This window comes from Canis lupus, chromosome 7 (assembly GCF_011100685.1).
Source record: "Canis lupus familiaris isolate Mischka breed German Shepherd chromosome 7, alternate assembly UU_Cfam_GSD_1.0, whole genome shotgun sequence".
NCBI lineage: Eukaryota > Metazoa > Chordata > Mammalia > Carnivora > Canidae > Canis > Canis lupus.
This window is the reverse complement of record NC_049228.1, coordinates 36,424,742-36,440,399: the sequence shown is the minus strand read 5'-3', so window position 1 is coordinate 36,440,399 and position 15,658 is coordinate 36,424,742. Positions and strand designations below refer to the sequence as shown.

General features: G+C 40.4%; 1 protein-coding gene and 1 long non-coding RNA gene across 2 annotated transcripts in view; one reads left to right on the top strand and one right to left on the bottom strand.

Annotated features, from left to right (window-relative positions):
- KIF26B (kinesin family member 26B) overlaps positions 1-15,658 on the bottom strand; it is a 444,073-nt gene that overhangs the window by 36,891 nt on the left and 391,524 nt on the right. The gene's annotated exons all lie outside the window — the stretch shown is intronic.
- The window catches only part of LOC119872545, a 69,820-nt gene that overhangs the window by 33,840 nt on the left and 20,322 nt on the right, over positions 1-15,658 (top strand). Inside the window, exon 2 of the long non-coding RNA XR_005362243.1 lies at positions 562-629. This is a non-coding gene — a long non-coding RNA (uncharacterized LOC119872545). The remainder of the gene's footprint in view (positions 1-561; positions 630-15,658) is intronic.

Below are 15,658 nucleotides of genomic sequence, written 5' to 3'. Positions count from 1 at the left end.
AGTCATTTACATATACTCTGGGTAAAGACGGGCTCACTGTACTGTGTGGAAACTTTGCTGTTCTTCAAGTGAGCGTGCATTAACTCCAAGGTCAGAGCCTTTGCAGTAATCCAAAAGGGAGTTAGGCACTGATGGGTGACAGAGATGGTGGCAAGAGTCATGTTGTCCTGGTGATAGAGAGCCCCTCCCCTGATACCCACTCACTTCTGTCTTTCTCCGTAGATTTTTAAAGAATTCTCAAAAAGAGACTTAAATGAAGGTTACAAATGGAATTCTTGACATAATGAAATCCTACTCTTGCCTTTCGCCTTCTCCCAAATCTTTCCCAACCACCACCAAAAAATAAACCAATAAATAAAAGAAAAGTCTGACAGTCCTGGAAACTCCCAAGGACTTCGTGTCCTTGGAAATCACCTGCCTTTCCTTTTCTTCTTTTTATTGTACCAAAATATACACAACATAAAATTTACTATTTTAGTCATTTTAAGTATCTAGTTGAGCTGAACAATATTCCAATGCCTGGACATAACCACATTCTGTTTTCCATTCACCTACTGATAGACACTTGGAAAGTCTCTACCTGCTGTTGTGAAGGATGCTGCTGTGAACCTGGGTAGACAAGCATCTGGGTAAGTTGCTGCTTTCATTGCTGTTGAGCATATACCTAGGAGTGGATTCACTGGATAATATAGCAATTCTATTTTTAACATTTGAGGAACTGCCGACCATCTTCCAAGGTGTCTGTACAATTTCTACAGTCTCATCAGCCACGTGTGAGGGCTCCAATTTCTCCACATTGTTGCCAAGATTTATTTCTGTTTCCTTAATAACAGCCCTCCTAATGGATGTGAGGTGGCATTTCACTGTGGTTTTATTTGCATTTCTCTAGTGGCTAATGATGCAGAACATCTTTTCATGGGTTTGTTGGCCATCTGTACGTCTTCTTTGCAAAAATGTCTATTCAGGTCCTCTGCCTGTTTTTGAAGCAAATTAAATTTTTGCTATTGTTGTTGACTTGCAGGAGTTCTTTATATATACTGGGTATGAATCCCATATTACATAAATGATCTGCAAAGACCTTCTCCCATTCCATGGCATTTCAGTCTCTTGATAGTGTCCTCCAATGCCATTTCAAATGAAGTGCCACTTCATTTCTTCAATATTCTCAGATTTTTAACTCACATTTGTGGCATCTATGGTTCAAAAACCTTCCAAAGTTGCTTTTCCTGTGATAGGCCTGCCAATAAGAGTGACCAGACATTGACTATGGAATTTTGTGAAGATGCTTGCCCAATGTGGTTCTCTTTACTTGCTAACCAGGAACCAGCTGGGGAGAACTTGAAAGGCCGTTGTTAAACACATGTGCCTAGGGATACACTTCTTTTGAAATCATGTATAACCAACTTTCAGGAGATGATGAGGGCAACTCTGCCAGAATGCCTTCTGGTATCATATATGGTTTAAAGAAACATGATTCCATGGTCTTCACAAAATGTACCACCGGGATTGGCTCTTGGCACAGAAGGGCAGTGTATAGTAATTGGAAGGAATTAAAAGGAAATTGAGTTGGAGAATGATTTCCATTACTGGCACATGTCTGAAAAATGATGTTACACAGAGGCCACAATGTAAACATTTAATAATTTGAGACAGAGTCTGCAGAATTTTAATGGGGAATGACATGAAGAAATGGCATATTTCTCAAAAAAGAACTAAGGAAGCGGATTCAAGTTTTCCAGTTGATAATGATTTTGTGTGAAAAAAAGGCTATTGTGGCACAACAGTTAAATCTTTTAAGTTGATACATCTAATCGCAAATGGCTATTCATTTCTTACGTGGTGTTAATGTGGCTTGAGTTCAGAACCAAATCACTGACATCCTGCAAGATCCTTAACTGGGCAGTTTGTCAAAGCCACCAGTGACAAGAAGCTTGCAAATCAGGAGTTAATCACATCTTCCTATGCCATTTCTTTGTGCCTCCCCCCTTTAAAAAATGTTTTTCAAAACATCACAGTGTCATTCTGAAGTTCTATGAAGGGCTCTCAGTGAGTTACATACCACGAAGGATGCCTACTTCTTAAAGAACTGAATAAAATGGGCAGGGGTCACTTCTTTTCTTTCTACACATCTAGGACCCATCACAGTATCTGCATAGAGGCCTTTCTTTTTATTTTATTTTTTTAAATCTTTTTAAATTTGTCCATGAAAGACGCAGAGACATAGGCAGAGGGAGAAGCAGGCTTCCTACAGGGAGCCCAATTCAGGACTTGATCCCAGGACCCCAATATCATGACCTGAACCAAAGGCAGACACTCAACCACTGAGCCACCCAGGTGCCCCTAGTGTTGCCTTTCTATAAATATTTAAATAAATATCGAATGAGACCCTTCCCCATCAAAAGAAGTCTCCCATCCAAGCCTCCTAACTCCAAAGTGCTACCTTCTCTTTTTCATCATAGGAATCACGGTCAGAGTAAAACCAAGGCAGATGCCCCTGCCTCAGATTGAACGAGCATGGAGCAGAAGGCTCCCAGTCTCCCCTGAGTGATGGCAGGGAGATGCCAGCTGCCCAAAGCATTCTAGAGGACAGGCCTACTCAGGTGTGCACAGCCCACCATCTTCTAGGACACATGACATGGGGGACGTCTACACCCAGGTTACTGGCAGGCCCCTCTAAAAAAATGTATACAACTTCCCCCCAAGAAGAACAGCCAGATCCACCAAAAAGCCCTCAGCTGAAACAAGACTCTGGCCAAGTCAAGTCAGACCAGTCTGTCAACTGCATCTGTGTTACGATCCCATGGCTTTTCCGAGGTTGATACTGCACAGAATCAAGGTCTCCAGAGTAAAAATGTTTGGTCTCAGCAGGGTGTATAGGGTAAAAGGGCTGATAAAACCATGTGTAGAGTCAAAGTCATCAATACCTTTGGCACCCAGAACAGATGTTCCACAATAGCAACGGGGGACACAGATATCAGCAGAGGAGATGGTAATGCTGAAGGGTCTTGCTGTGGAGCCTGGAGCTGCCCCATCTTCTTCCCTTCCTACTAACACCGAGAAAATCTTGTTCAGACAAACAGGCTTGTTGGGATGTAGCTCACCCAACTAGTATTCATGAAGAATGGATGAAAGAGGTAGGCCTTCTACTCGCCCCAGGACTGCACACACAGATGCCATGAGCCCCCTGCTCTGCAAGGCTGACCATAGGTTCCAGTTTGCCCACAAAAGTCTCCATTTATGTGTATTATCCTGCATCCTGCCCAGGTTACGTTGTCTCAAGTGTTTCATTCTTTTACAACAAAATACTATTATTAAGCCTTGAAATGACGAGATGGGAAGTTGGACACTCCCAGCCTCCATGGTCCCATACGAGAAGCATGTGGAACACATGCAGGGGACAGGGCTCCTGCCTGAGGACGTGCCGTTCCCACCTCTGGAGAGATGTACGCAGAAATGCACCTGTCACTGGTTACTGCATGCACATAACAAGTAACGGGTCTCAAACACACTTCTGTTTCTCCCTGGAGAAGAACAAGCTACGGTTGTCAAAATCTGCCAGACTTACACATATAGAGTGACTGAACAAAAATTTTGTGATCAATTTTATGTTAACAAACAACTATTTTATTAGGGGAATGAGCAGTTCTCTCTCCACCGTCTGTCATCGGTGAGATTTGAGAAATGTTGGGACTCTAAAGAACTAGCTTAAATGATAGGAAATTGCTGACATTAGATATTTTTTTAACTTTGAAATATATTGTATGAGTTTACCTCGGTGTTCTGCAAAAACGTATTGGAATTTTGGAAATGGGTCTTTTAAATTTTGATCACGCTTTGTTCAAAATAAGTTGTAAGTCTGTTACCAGGTGTTCAACAAATGAAATACAAAAGTCTCAGCCTGAAGACAAACCATAGAGACTCTTTAACTCTAGGAACAAACCGAAGGTCACTGGAGGGGAAGGAGGAGGAGATGGGATCACTGAGTAATGGGCATTAAGGAGGGCATTTGATGTGATTATATAAGACTGATGAATTACTGAGCTCTACTTCTAAAACTAAATACACTATATGTTAATCAAATTGAATGTAAATAAAGAATTTTTAAAAATAAATTCATTTAAATAAAATGAAAACAACTCTTAGCCACTGCACTGGGCATGGAGCTGCTTAAGATCCTCTGTCTTCTTCTCCCCTGACCTTACCTAGGCATTCTCTTTCTCTCTCTCTCTCTCAAAAAAAAAAAAAAAAAAAAAAAAAGACACCATTGACATCATAGTAAGCATAGATTTGGGGAAAATGATTAAAATACACAAAAGTGGATTGATAATAAGTATCCTGCTTACTTGAATGTTCTGAGAGACACTATATAAAGATATTTTAAATTTTTTCTTTGGTGTACATGATTTTTTTGGCAAGAAAATATTTTATTTTTTAAGGTAATTTTGATTACAACTATTTTATGAATCCACTAATACTAATGGGTTTGTCAGAAAATATTTCAGCAAATTAATAATATTAACTAACTCTATTACTTTGAAAAATGTCCTAGTTTGGACCATGAATTAATTATAGGGTTCCCTTACTTATCATTTAGAACACAGAGAAATGTATAACAGAGTATAGAAAAATATCCAAAAAAGCAAAATGGTAGTCCAGGTACCTTCTTATCAAGTACAATTAAACACTGTGGTGAAGATATTTTCACAAATCTTATTGAATGGTTTCCTGAGCTTGTAGGAGTGAGGTATTGTCAGGCCCAAAGAGATAAACGAAGTTGGGAACTCACTAGAACCAAACAGAACATGGAAGTTTGCTTTTACCCTGAAGGCATTTGCCAAACCAGGTAATATTCAGCTTAGCTTTATATGGCTTCAAAGGGCATGGAAAACAGAAGACACAGCCAAGAGCCTGCCCAAAGTTAGGATTTTAATAGGAAAATCCCCTTCGATACCACCTGCCCCCTGACCATGTAACTCACGTCTGTCTCGAAATATGGCACTGATTAGAAGAGAAATTGTCCTGAGAATATGAAGCCACAGGCTGGTTTGATGCAAGTTTGCAGTTTTAATTCTCAATATCCGGGTGGTCTAAAATTTTTCAACCGGAGAATGTAATGCAGGACATCCTTAATTGGTAGTGATCCCAGTTACCAAGCAGAAGTAAACACAAATGCTAAAGTAAACCATCTTTATCCTCCATCTCAGAGATTTCTCACAAATAAAATGTGAATGCAAATGAGTAGCCCCAGGGTAAGAGTATACACACAAAGAAACACGGCACCATGAGAAAGACCCAGCAGAAACAACAGATGGCCGAATGAGATGTTCAAACATAGATTACAAATAAACAACAAAAAGTTGATTAACATGCTTAAGGAAATTAAGATGTTTAAAGAAATAAAATAAACAAGAAATTCATCAGAGATGACCAATTTCTGCTTCTGGCCATGCTGAGAAGAAAAAAAAAAAAAAAAGGAACTAGATTTACCCTACAGCCTTAAACAACTAGAAAACCAAACAAAATATTAGCACAAAAATGGGTCTTGGATACTGGGCAAGAGCAGCAGAGAAAAGTAATCTTTGAGAGAAGAGAAACTAATGATGGGAGCCCTGCGAGCACTCCAGCTCACCTCCTAGAGAGGCCCTGAGACAAAGAAGGAGGTTCAGAAGGAGTGCCATTACCCTACTGAGACCAGTGAGACAAAGGTCAGAATTTGGGGAGGCCAAGGCAGCTACAATTTGTAGGGCAAAATAGAAGAAAAGTAAAAGAAAAGAGCTGGAGAGAGAGAGAGAGAGCAAGCAAGCATTCCATGGGACCAGAAATAACGTGTGTTCAAGCTGACAGAGTGGAAAGATCTGCTAATATATGGCATTTGGGATGCTAACAACAACAACAACAACAATAATGCATGAATCCTCTAACAGTGGCTCAACCTAGCCCTAGGTACTCTGTACCTGCCCTAGCAAAGCCAGCCCCAACTGATTCCAAATAACTTAACTGTGGACATTAGCTCCATGGATCAAAAAGTAAATATAATGGAATCTGGAAAGAATGTTGAACTAGTGAGAATGGAAATCATCATCATTATCAAAACTTGAGGACACAGACAAAGCAGTACCTAGTGGGCAATGTACAGAATTAAGTGCTTACATTGCAGAGAGAGAATATTACATCAAGGAGGCATCTTCAGATGGAGATAAAGAATAGAAAAGCAAACCAAAAGAAAGTAGAGGAAAGGAGATAGAAATTCATTCAATGGAAAGCAAATGTACTATAAAGAACTCACCAAAAAACAAACAAACAAACAAACAAACAAACAAACAAAAAAACACCTCACAGAGCCCAAAGTGGCCGAGACAGTCTGGCATCAGCAGTGGGAGAGAGCCCAGACACAGACCCCCTGCACGTTTGGACACTTGGTAGATGACCAAAGGAGACTTGCAGATCCGTGGGGATTGGAAAAATGGTACAGAAGAGTAGGATCCAGAGTTTACAAAGAATTCCTGATTTGATCAACAAAAGGAGAAGCAACTCTGTAGAAAACTGGGCAAAAGCAACACAGAGAAGAATAATCAACAAACATGAAAAGATACTCCACCTTCCCAGTAATCAGGGAGATTCAAATTAAAGTTACTACAATATTGCCATTCAACACCCACCTGATGGCCACCAATTTTTTTTTTTTTAATCAGACAGTTCAAGTGCTGATAAGGTTGGGAAGAATGGCAACTGTCTATGTTGTTAGTTGGTTCTTGGATATGACCATTGTAATCCCACACTGCCCTGCCACAGAGCAGGAGAAGGGAGAGCCTGTGAAGACCTTGGTGTTGAGGCAGGTGTGGGGGTAACTGACACCCTGGGCACTGGGAGCTGTCAGCAACGGTGCCAAAGGAGGACGGGGGTGGAGAGGGTCACGTGAGGGGTCACCCAGTGGAAGGAAGAGGCACCAGCCTTGAGTGCAGAGGTGGTAGTGAGGCACAGGAATCCAACTTCGCTTGTTTATGATTTTGTCCCTTACCAGCTCCACTAGCAGAGGTGAGTCAAGTGCAGTTGCAGATTTCTTTTTGCTTCTGCATGCTCCAGGCTGCTGTGACAAAGGACATTTGGAATGAACCTTCTTTGGTCGATTTCTAGTATGGGCCCCATGGAGTTAAAATGAAGATTAAATTAGTTAATATATATATATATATATACACATATATTTATATATATGTATATATACACACACACACACACACACACACACACACACATATATATAAAGAACTGAGCATGGGGGGTGACACATGATGGTAATAATGGTAGTGGTGGTGGTGGTGTAGGGAGTGTTTTGTGGGCATAGTTTGGCACCGAGCAGTAATGTGGATATAAAGTCCTATGAGAAAAAGGAAAAAATCCTGACAATAAATTACAGCACCACCACCAAAAATATCCTGAAAGCATAAGACTCTGACTTCTAGGCACCTGAATTATCGCTAGTGACAGGGTGGCTCACTTGTCACAAAAAGCTCCCTCTACTGCCTAGGAAATTTGAACAAATCAATCATTATCAGCACAACTGTGGTGGTCTTCCAAGTTCTCACTCTAGTGAATAAAATCTCCAGAAAAATAAATGCCTCTGGGGTACTTGTTGGGACAGTCCTGATCGGGGACAGGTGCCTTCTTGGCCAGCCCACATCATGTAAGGAGTTCATAATCTCTGGACCTTATGCATAGGAGCCTCTGGCTAGACTCACTTTCTATTTAAATCTATATAGCAAGAAGGCTTGGTATGATGGGATTCTGCTATATTTGCTCAAACCTTTAGAGAATAGATTGAAATTCACTAGAAACCACTTTCTTATTGTGGGTCACAGAGCTGACCACATGGCCATCAGTTTCCTCTGGATTCCGTAGTGAAGCACTCAACCCTCTGTCTAGACTCAGGTTATGGCACACTGAGAGAGGTTTCACCTCCGTCTCTAATGAGTTTCTTCTTGTTCTATACAGGACTCCCAAAGGCCTGATAATGACTCTGAAAGAGACTTGAGAGATTGTTGTCATATTCTTGCAGCACTTTACTGAGCACCAAATGCCTTCCCGTATGTTACTTCCCTCTCCACATTGTGCGGATGGAGCCTGAGCACCCTTAATTCATACAGGCAGCCTGTGTGGAGCTGAGCCCTAGCCCAGGTCCACCTGGTCTAACTCTGTGTGCTTTCATCATGCCACACCCTGGGGAATGGCATGGTGAATGGAAGGGCCAGCTGTGAGCTCAACTATCCCAGGTCTAATCCTAGCTTACCACTTACTGTACCTGTGGCATCTGATGATTTGCTAGGTCTTTCTGTGTCTGAGTCTTCATCTATAGAAAGGGAAGAACAGAAGCATCTATTTCTAAGGTTTATGTGAGGCGTAAAAGAGAGTGTTTGTATTGTATAGACTGAACGTGCACTCAGCAAATACTCAAAAAGTGGTAGCTTTGCTACTCATTGCTTTTGTACAAAACCCATGGTTCCAAGACCATGTGAAGTGGGTCCTTAAATGGGTCCCTGAACAGAGGACTTAATGACATAAGAGAGATTCTGACTCCATCCAGAAGGTGTTTAGAGAAAATAATCACTCAGTTCTTTGCATTTACACATTATAGGCTCAAATAAATGATGGTGAGGAGAGCCTTTGGCTTTTGGAAAGGTCAAATTCTATGTTTTTTTATTTTAATTTTTTTAAAGATTTATTTATTTGAGAGAGAAAGTGGAGGGAAGGGCAGAGAGAGAGGGAAAGAGAATCTTAAGCTGCTCTGTGCTGAGCACAGAGCCCAATGCCAGGCTCCATCCCACAAATCTGAGATCATGACCTGAGCTGAAACCAAGAGTCAGATGCTCAACCAACTAGCCACCAAGGCACCCCAAATTGTATATTTTTTAAAGGTGGCTAGTTTCCTTTTGCAAAGGAAATCGTCAAGATGGCTTTCATTATTCCAGTAAGGAATCAAGTGGGCTCGTTTGCTTTTTCAGAATTTGATTGTCAAGGGCTCTGGGTTGTGGATCTGTCCATTCCCTACGGTGGTAGAGGCTCAGAAGCCAGAAATGAGAAAGGCCTGCAAGCACTTTCCTGGGCTTTACACAGAGAGACTGTCATTTCACCCAGTGTAGAAAGTTAATCATGAGAGCTGACAAAGCCCCATCCACATGTAGCTTGTCCTCTTTGGCACCAGGATACAGGGTCTTCTGGGTGTTGCTTAAAATTTATATTATTGTCAAAAAATGGGCCGCGGGAAGCCTGGGTGGCTCAGTGGTTGAGCATCTGCTTTTGGCTCAGGATCTGATCCCGAGGTCCTGCTTTCCCTCTGCCTATGTCTCTGCCTTTCTCTGTGTGTCTCTCATGAATAAATAAATAAAATCTTAAAAAAAAAAAAAAAAAAGATGGGTGGCCATTCCCAAATCTGGGGATATTAGCTGGCCACAAGGGCAGCCTTTCATTAGAGTTCTAACACATTCCTGGAATGCCCCTAAGACTTAGACCCTTAGGGCATCAACTCCAAAGCCATGCAATAAAATGCCTATTATAAAGAGAGAATTTAAGTAACTAAACCTCTTGAATGAACTCTAAGACGTATTTGCTTCCACAAAATTCTAGACATCTGGAGAGTTATAATAGTGAAAATCTACTGTATCTTATATTTATTATTATTTATCACTGCCGTAGAGAATATATTCACAGATGACATACTGGAACTTTGTATTTCTTTTAAACATACTCTACAATGTGACTTCTAACCGCTTATGCCTTGTCCTCTCACTTGCATACTGGTTTCTCTGTCCTCCTGGTCTGTGAGCTCTGGGCATCAGCCCTAATGCTTAGAATGGTATTTTATATACCACAGATGTGTGACAAATTGTCAGAGTAACCTGGTGGAGTGAATCTATTTTTGCTCTGTCTTTGATTCAGGAACAAGGGCTAGGGCTGTAGCTTCAATGCCTCTACAGCCCTCCAGAGCTGATATCACCACAAAGAGATACACTTTGTGCTGAAAATGGGGTTCTAGTGGCTACAAAGCAAGTCTAGTGGCCCAAAGGTATCTTCTGGGTTGGGAGGCATGCAATCAAATAGTTGAAGTTAGATGTGTGACTCATATTAGCTACTAAAGAAGTAAGGTCCCTCTAAAGACTCCACCAAAAAAATACTTGGAACTAATTAATCAATCCAGTAAAGTTGTAGGATACAAAATAAATATACAGAAATTGATTATATTTCTATACACTAAGAATGTAGTAAAAGAAGGAGAAATTAAGAAAAAAGATTCCATTTACAATTGAGCCAAAAAGAATAAAATACCCTTTGATTATTACAAAGATCTGTACTCTGAAAACTATAAAACATGGACAAAAGAAATTAAATATGACACAAATGGAAAGACAGTCTGTGCTTGTGGATTACAGAATCAAAATTGTGAAAATGTCCATGCTACTCAAAGCAATCTATAGATTCAATGCCAATTCCTATCAAAATACCAATGGCGTTTTTCACAGAACTGGAACAAATAATCCTAAAATTTGTATGGAACCATGAAAGACTCTAAATAGGTGAAGCAACCTTGAGAAAGAAGAATAAAACTAGAGGTATCACGATCCCAGATTTCAAGCTATACTAAAAAGCTGTAGTAATTAAAACAGTATGGTGCTGGCACAAAACAGAAACGTAGATCAGTGGAACAGAACAGAGAGCTGAGAAATAAACCCACAATTATATGGTTAATTAATCTACTACAAAGTTGGCAGGAATATACAACAGGGAAAAGACAGTCTCTTCAACAAATGGTGCCAGAAAAACTGGACAGCCACATGCAGAAGAGTGAAACTGGACCACTTTCTTACACCATATACAAAATTAAACTCAAAATGGATTAAAGACTTAAATGTGAGGCCTGAAACCATAAAACTCCTAGAAGAAAACACAGGCGGTAATCTCTTTTATACCACCATAGAAACACTTTCCTAGATATGTCACTCCAGACAAGGGAAGCAAAAGCAAAAACAAATTATTGGGACTACACCAAAATGAGAAGCTTTTGCACATCAAAGGAAACCATCAACAAAATGGAAAGGCAGCCTACTGAAGAGGAAAAGATATTTGCAAATGACATGCTCAATAAGGAGTTAATAGAGTTGTAAGAACTTATAAGATGCAACGTGAAAAAAACCCCAAATAATCTGATTAAAAATAGGCAGAGGGCCTACATTAACATTTTTTTCAGAAAAGACATCCAGATGGCCAATAGACACATGAAAATATGCTCAACATCATTCACTGTCGGAGAAACGCAAATCAAAACCACAATGAGATATCACCTCACGCTTGTCAGAATGGCTAGAAACAAAAAGACAAGAAATAACAAGTGCTGGCAAGGAATTGGACAAAGGGGAACCTTCTTGCAATGTTGGTGGGAATGCAAACTGGTGCACTCTGGAAAACAGTATGAAGGGTCCTGAAAAAGTTAAGAATAGAAATAAACATTCCAGGAATTCCACTACTGGGTATCTGCCTCAAGGGAAAAAAATTAACTCAAAAAGAGTCTATGTTTTGAGTTTGTTGTAGCATTATTTACATTAGCTAAGGTATGGAAACAAGCCCAAGTGTCCATTGACAGATGAATGGATAAAGAAAAGGTAGTATATACGCAGTGGAATATGACTCAGCCATAAAAAGAAAGACATCCTGCCATTTGCAACAGCATGGATGGAGCTAAAGGGCATTATGCTAAGTCAAATAAATCTGACAGGGAAAGACAAATACTATAGGATTTCACTTATATGTGGAATCTAAAAAAAAAAAAGCCCAAACAAACCAAAGCAGAAACAGACTCATAAATACAGAGAACATATTGATGATTGTGAGGTGGGGGGGATGGGCAAATGGGTGAAGGGGAGTTGGGAGATGCAGGCTTCCGGTTATGGAATGAATAAGTCATGGAGATAAAATGCACAACCTAGGGAATATAGTCCATGGTATTGAAATAGTGTTGTATGGTGATGGATGGCAGCTACGCTTGTGGTGAGCCTGGAATAACAAATAAATTTGTTGAATCACTATGTTGCATATCTGAAACTAATGTAATATTGTGTGTAAACTATATTTCAATTAAAAAAAAGTAGAGTTTCAATCAGGTTGATTTAATGCAAATTAGTGCAAAAATAAGGAACCTGGAAAAAAAAAGACTGTCATTATCTTGATGAGCTCATATGATAGGAGAGATAAGTATACAAACAAATAATTAAAATATAACATCAGTGCCTATAATACAATACCTTCAGAATGCCATCAGGGATTAGAGGAGGGAAACAACTTTTCTGGAACAAAGAAGGGGGAGGGGAGAAAGGAGATCAGACAAAGTTTCAAAGAGGAGATAATATTTGAGGTAAGCCTTGAAGAATAAACAGGAAGAGATGCAAGGATTTTTAATATTAAAAAATTGATTAATGTAATTTACCATATTAAAGGATTAAAGGCAGAAAACCACATGATCATCTCACTTGATGCAGAAGTGGGTTAGACAAAATTCAATGATCAATTTTTAAAAATCTCTTAGAAACCCATCAACAGAAGAATCAATATTCTGTGATATCCTCTGATAATGGGAAAGCCATACATCAAAGAAAATTAACAAACTATAGCTCCACACACCAATATGGATGTCAAGAATGAAATATTGGTTGAAAATGGAAGTTAGAGAACAGCCAAGAAGAGAATATGATTCCATTTGTGTGATGTTCAAAATCAGACCAAACACAAATTTGGGTGGTAAAATCATCAGGCAAGCTTGGAGACTATAAACACATAACCCTGTATGGCGGTCACTTCTGGGAAAGTCAGGAAGGCAATATAGGCACAGAAGAGGAAGAGCACACAGGCCTTCTTTTGTGTTCTAGTTCCTAACCTGCCTGGTGGGCACACAGACGTCTGATTTGTTATTTCGTAGACTGGGCAGATGTGTCTCTACATCTGGGGATATGACAATTTCACAATGAAAACATGAAAGAGAAATAAATAGAAAGTCACTAACCGAGGAAGGGGATCCAGGATGGTATGGAATATAGCATGTTCTTGAAAACCATTCACTGAATGAATGAATGAACACATAAGGCCATTTGTAGACAGAAAAAATTGCATGTACAAAGCCGAGGGCTGTGGGGGGGTGTAAGGATTCAGGAGCTTATAGGCAGTGTCCGTGATCTGGAAGGCGGGTGTCGCCCAAGTTATGACCAACTTTCCAGGCCATAAAAGGGTTTGACCTCTAGCCTGTAATGACAAGAAACCACTGTGGGATTTAAAGAAAGTGCCGACATCAGATTTGCCTTTTTAAAAGGGCATTCTGGCAGGTGTGTGGGAGGCCGTGAAACTGCGGTTTCCTCGGCCTTCACCAATGAGCATCCCCAGAAGGAAAGAGTGGATGCCTTTTCCCCAAGCAGAGGGTGTGGGATAGTGAACTTTGTTCCAAAAATGACATAGAAGTACTCTGGACACTCTCAAAAATTACTGCAATTGGCCCTCAGTGCAGGAGTTCATGTGCAGAGATGGCAGGTACATGGGAGCGCTACGCCCAATGCTTGGTTTGAAGGAGCTGATGTCAGCTTTGAGGGCACACACATGTAACCATGGGAAAAATGGCATGTCAGAGCACAAAGCTAGGATGTATGTATGTAGGCTTATACACGAGGGACCCAACCTCTCCCTTCATCCCAAACCTGGAAACCACCCTCCTACTGCCCAAATATTTCCTATCTCACTGCTAGGGAGTAAGAGAGTGGTATGGATAAACAAAAGTGAAGAGCCATGGTGACTGCTGCCCCAAAGGACTGAATATTGTAAAGCTCTTAAAGTCGACTACCCTTTAGATTATTAACTAATCTACTATGACCTCCAGTTGTCTCTTTAGTATATCAAAATGAAACTCAGCTCTATGTTAAATAATTACTGGTACATTAGACGATTTGATACAACTTAACTGCTTCCTGAACATAACTATGTGAAAATTGTTCAATTGCACATGAACTAAATTATCATCTCATTTGCATGGACAAAAAAAATCTATTAATGCTCAATTGAGCCTGAACCAGTTGTGAAACAGGTGAGAATTTATGGTTGGATACCCTGATTGAAGCTCTATTAATGTTCAAGACAGTTTCTTAATGAATTGAGCCCCAACTCATTTGTATGCTCCAACCCTTTTACTGCCTAACTGTGCCTAAATCTGGCCACCCTTGAGTGATCACAGGGCACTCTGGGTGCCCAAGGGCATCTCAAGCACTCTGTGTACTGGCCCTGAACAAGCACCCCCACCCCCCGCCTCCCAGTTTGGCTGTTTTCTTCTAGTAGCAGCATGACTGGTGATACGATGATTAGTTATCATTAAAGGTAACAATTAGCAGTGGATTCGGAGTCTTGGTTTGGCTCAGCAGTTTATCATGATTTGTGTCAGGCAATATCTACATCACTGCAGCAAATGACAGGGCAATGCTGAATGGCTCAGGCGTTTAAAGGATGGGTTGTGGGGAGCTTGACAAATCTGGGAACAGAAGAGTATAGACGAGCGGAGGGCTTCAGAGTCATCACATCTGCCCAGGCAGCTTTTGCTACAGCCTTCTGATTCCCTCAGCTTACTTGGACCCTTCTTCCCACAGAGGTTGGTGAGCACTTGGCGCTCATGTATTATTAGGTGTTGGACCTGGCAAGTCCATGTCTGCATCTCCATTAGACCATACTCATCCAAGATGGGTGATCATCTGTGTTATTCTGTTGCATCCCCAGTGCCCTTCATATTGTAGGGGTCTGATAAATATTTTTGAATGAATGAAGGACTACATGGATAAAAGGAGTTACAGATAGTCTTCTGAGTATTTCTCAAATTGTCTCTTATATGCTCAGTAGCCTCTGTCCAACTTATAACAAAATCAGTCCCTGAAAACCTTTGGGTCAGAATCCATCTTCCTGATCAGAACAGTGCTGAGCTCCATGATTAATGGAATTAAACTCTATGTGTCACTTGGGATTGAAAGTATAGGGTGAAATTTATATTACCAAGCTTTGTCCTGAAAATCTCTTGGAATAAAACCCTTCTCTCATGAAACCCAACATGGTCAAGTTTTGCCTCAGTGTTGGAACACATCATGGTCTCTGGATGAGCACCAAAAGTACTTGGCTTATATTTAAGGGCCATATTATATGAACAATATGTATCTTTAATTATTTGAATCACACTCTGGTCAGTGAGATACACAGATACAGTTGAGAGCAAAACAGCATTGGACCCCCAACTTCCACTCACCCTCAGCCTCAATGGACTCATTGGCGGAAGGTGTAGGTCAAGACTTTCACTTCCACAAGCCATTGCTTCTTTGTAAGGAGTACATAGGGTTGGATTCTCATAATTAAATGTCTGTTATCAGGCACACAAACTCTTGTTGAATTAATGTATGAGCTGTCCATTTTAACAAAAGGTAATCACAATCCATTTGGCCTTTTAAAATCAAGGAAGATAGGATAGTGCCAAGTATCCATCAATGGAAGAATGAAGAAAAGGTTATACACACACACACACACTCTCACACACACATCTATGTATAATGGAATATTATTCGGCCATTAAAAAGTTATATCCTAGGGATCCCTGGGTGGCGCA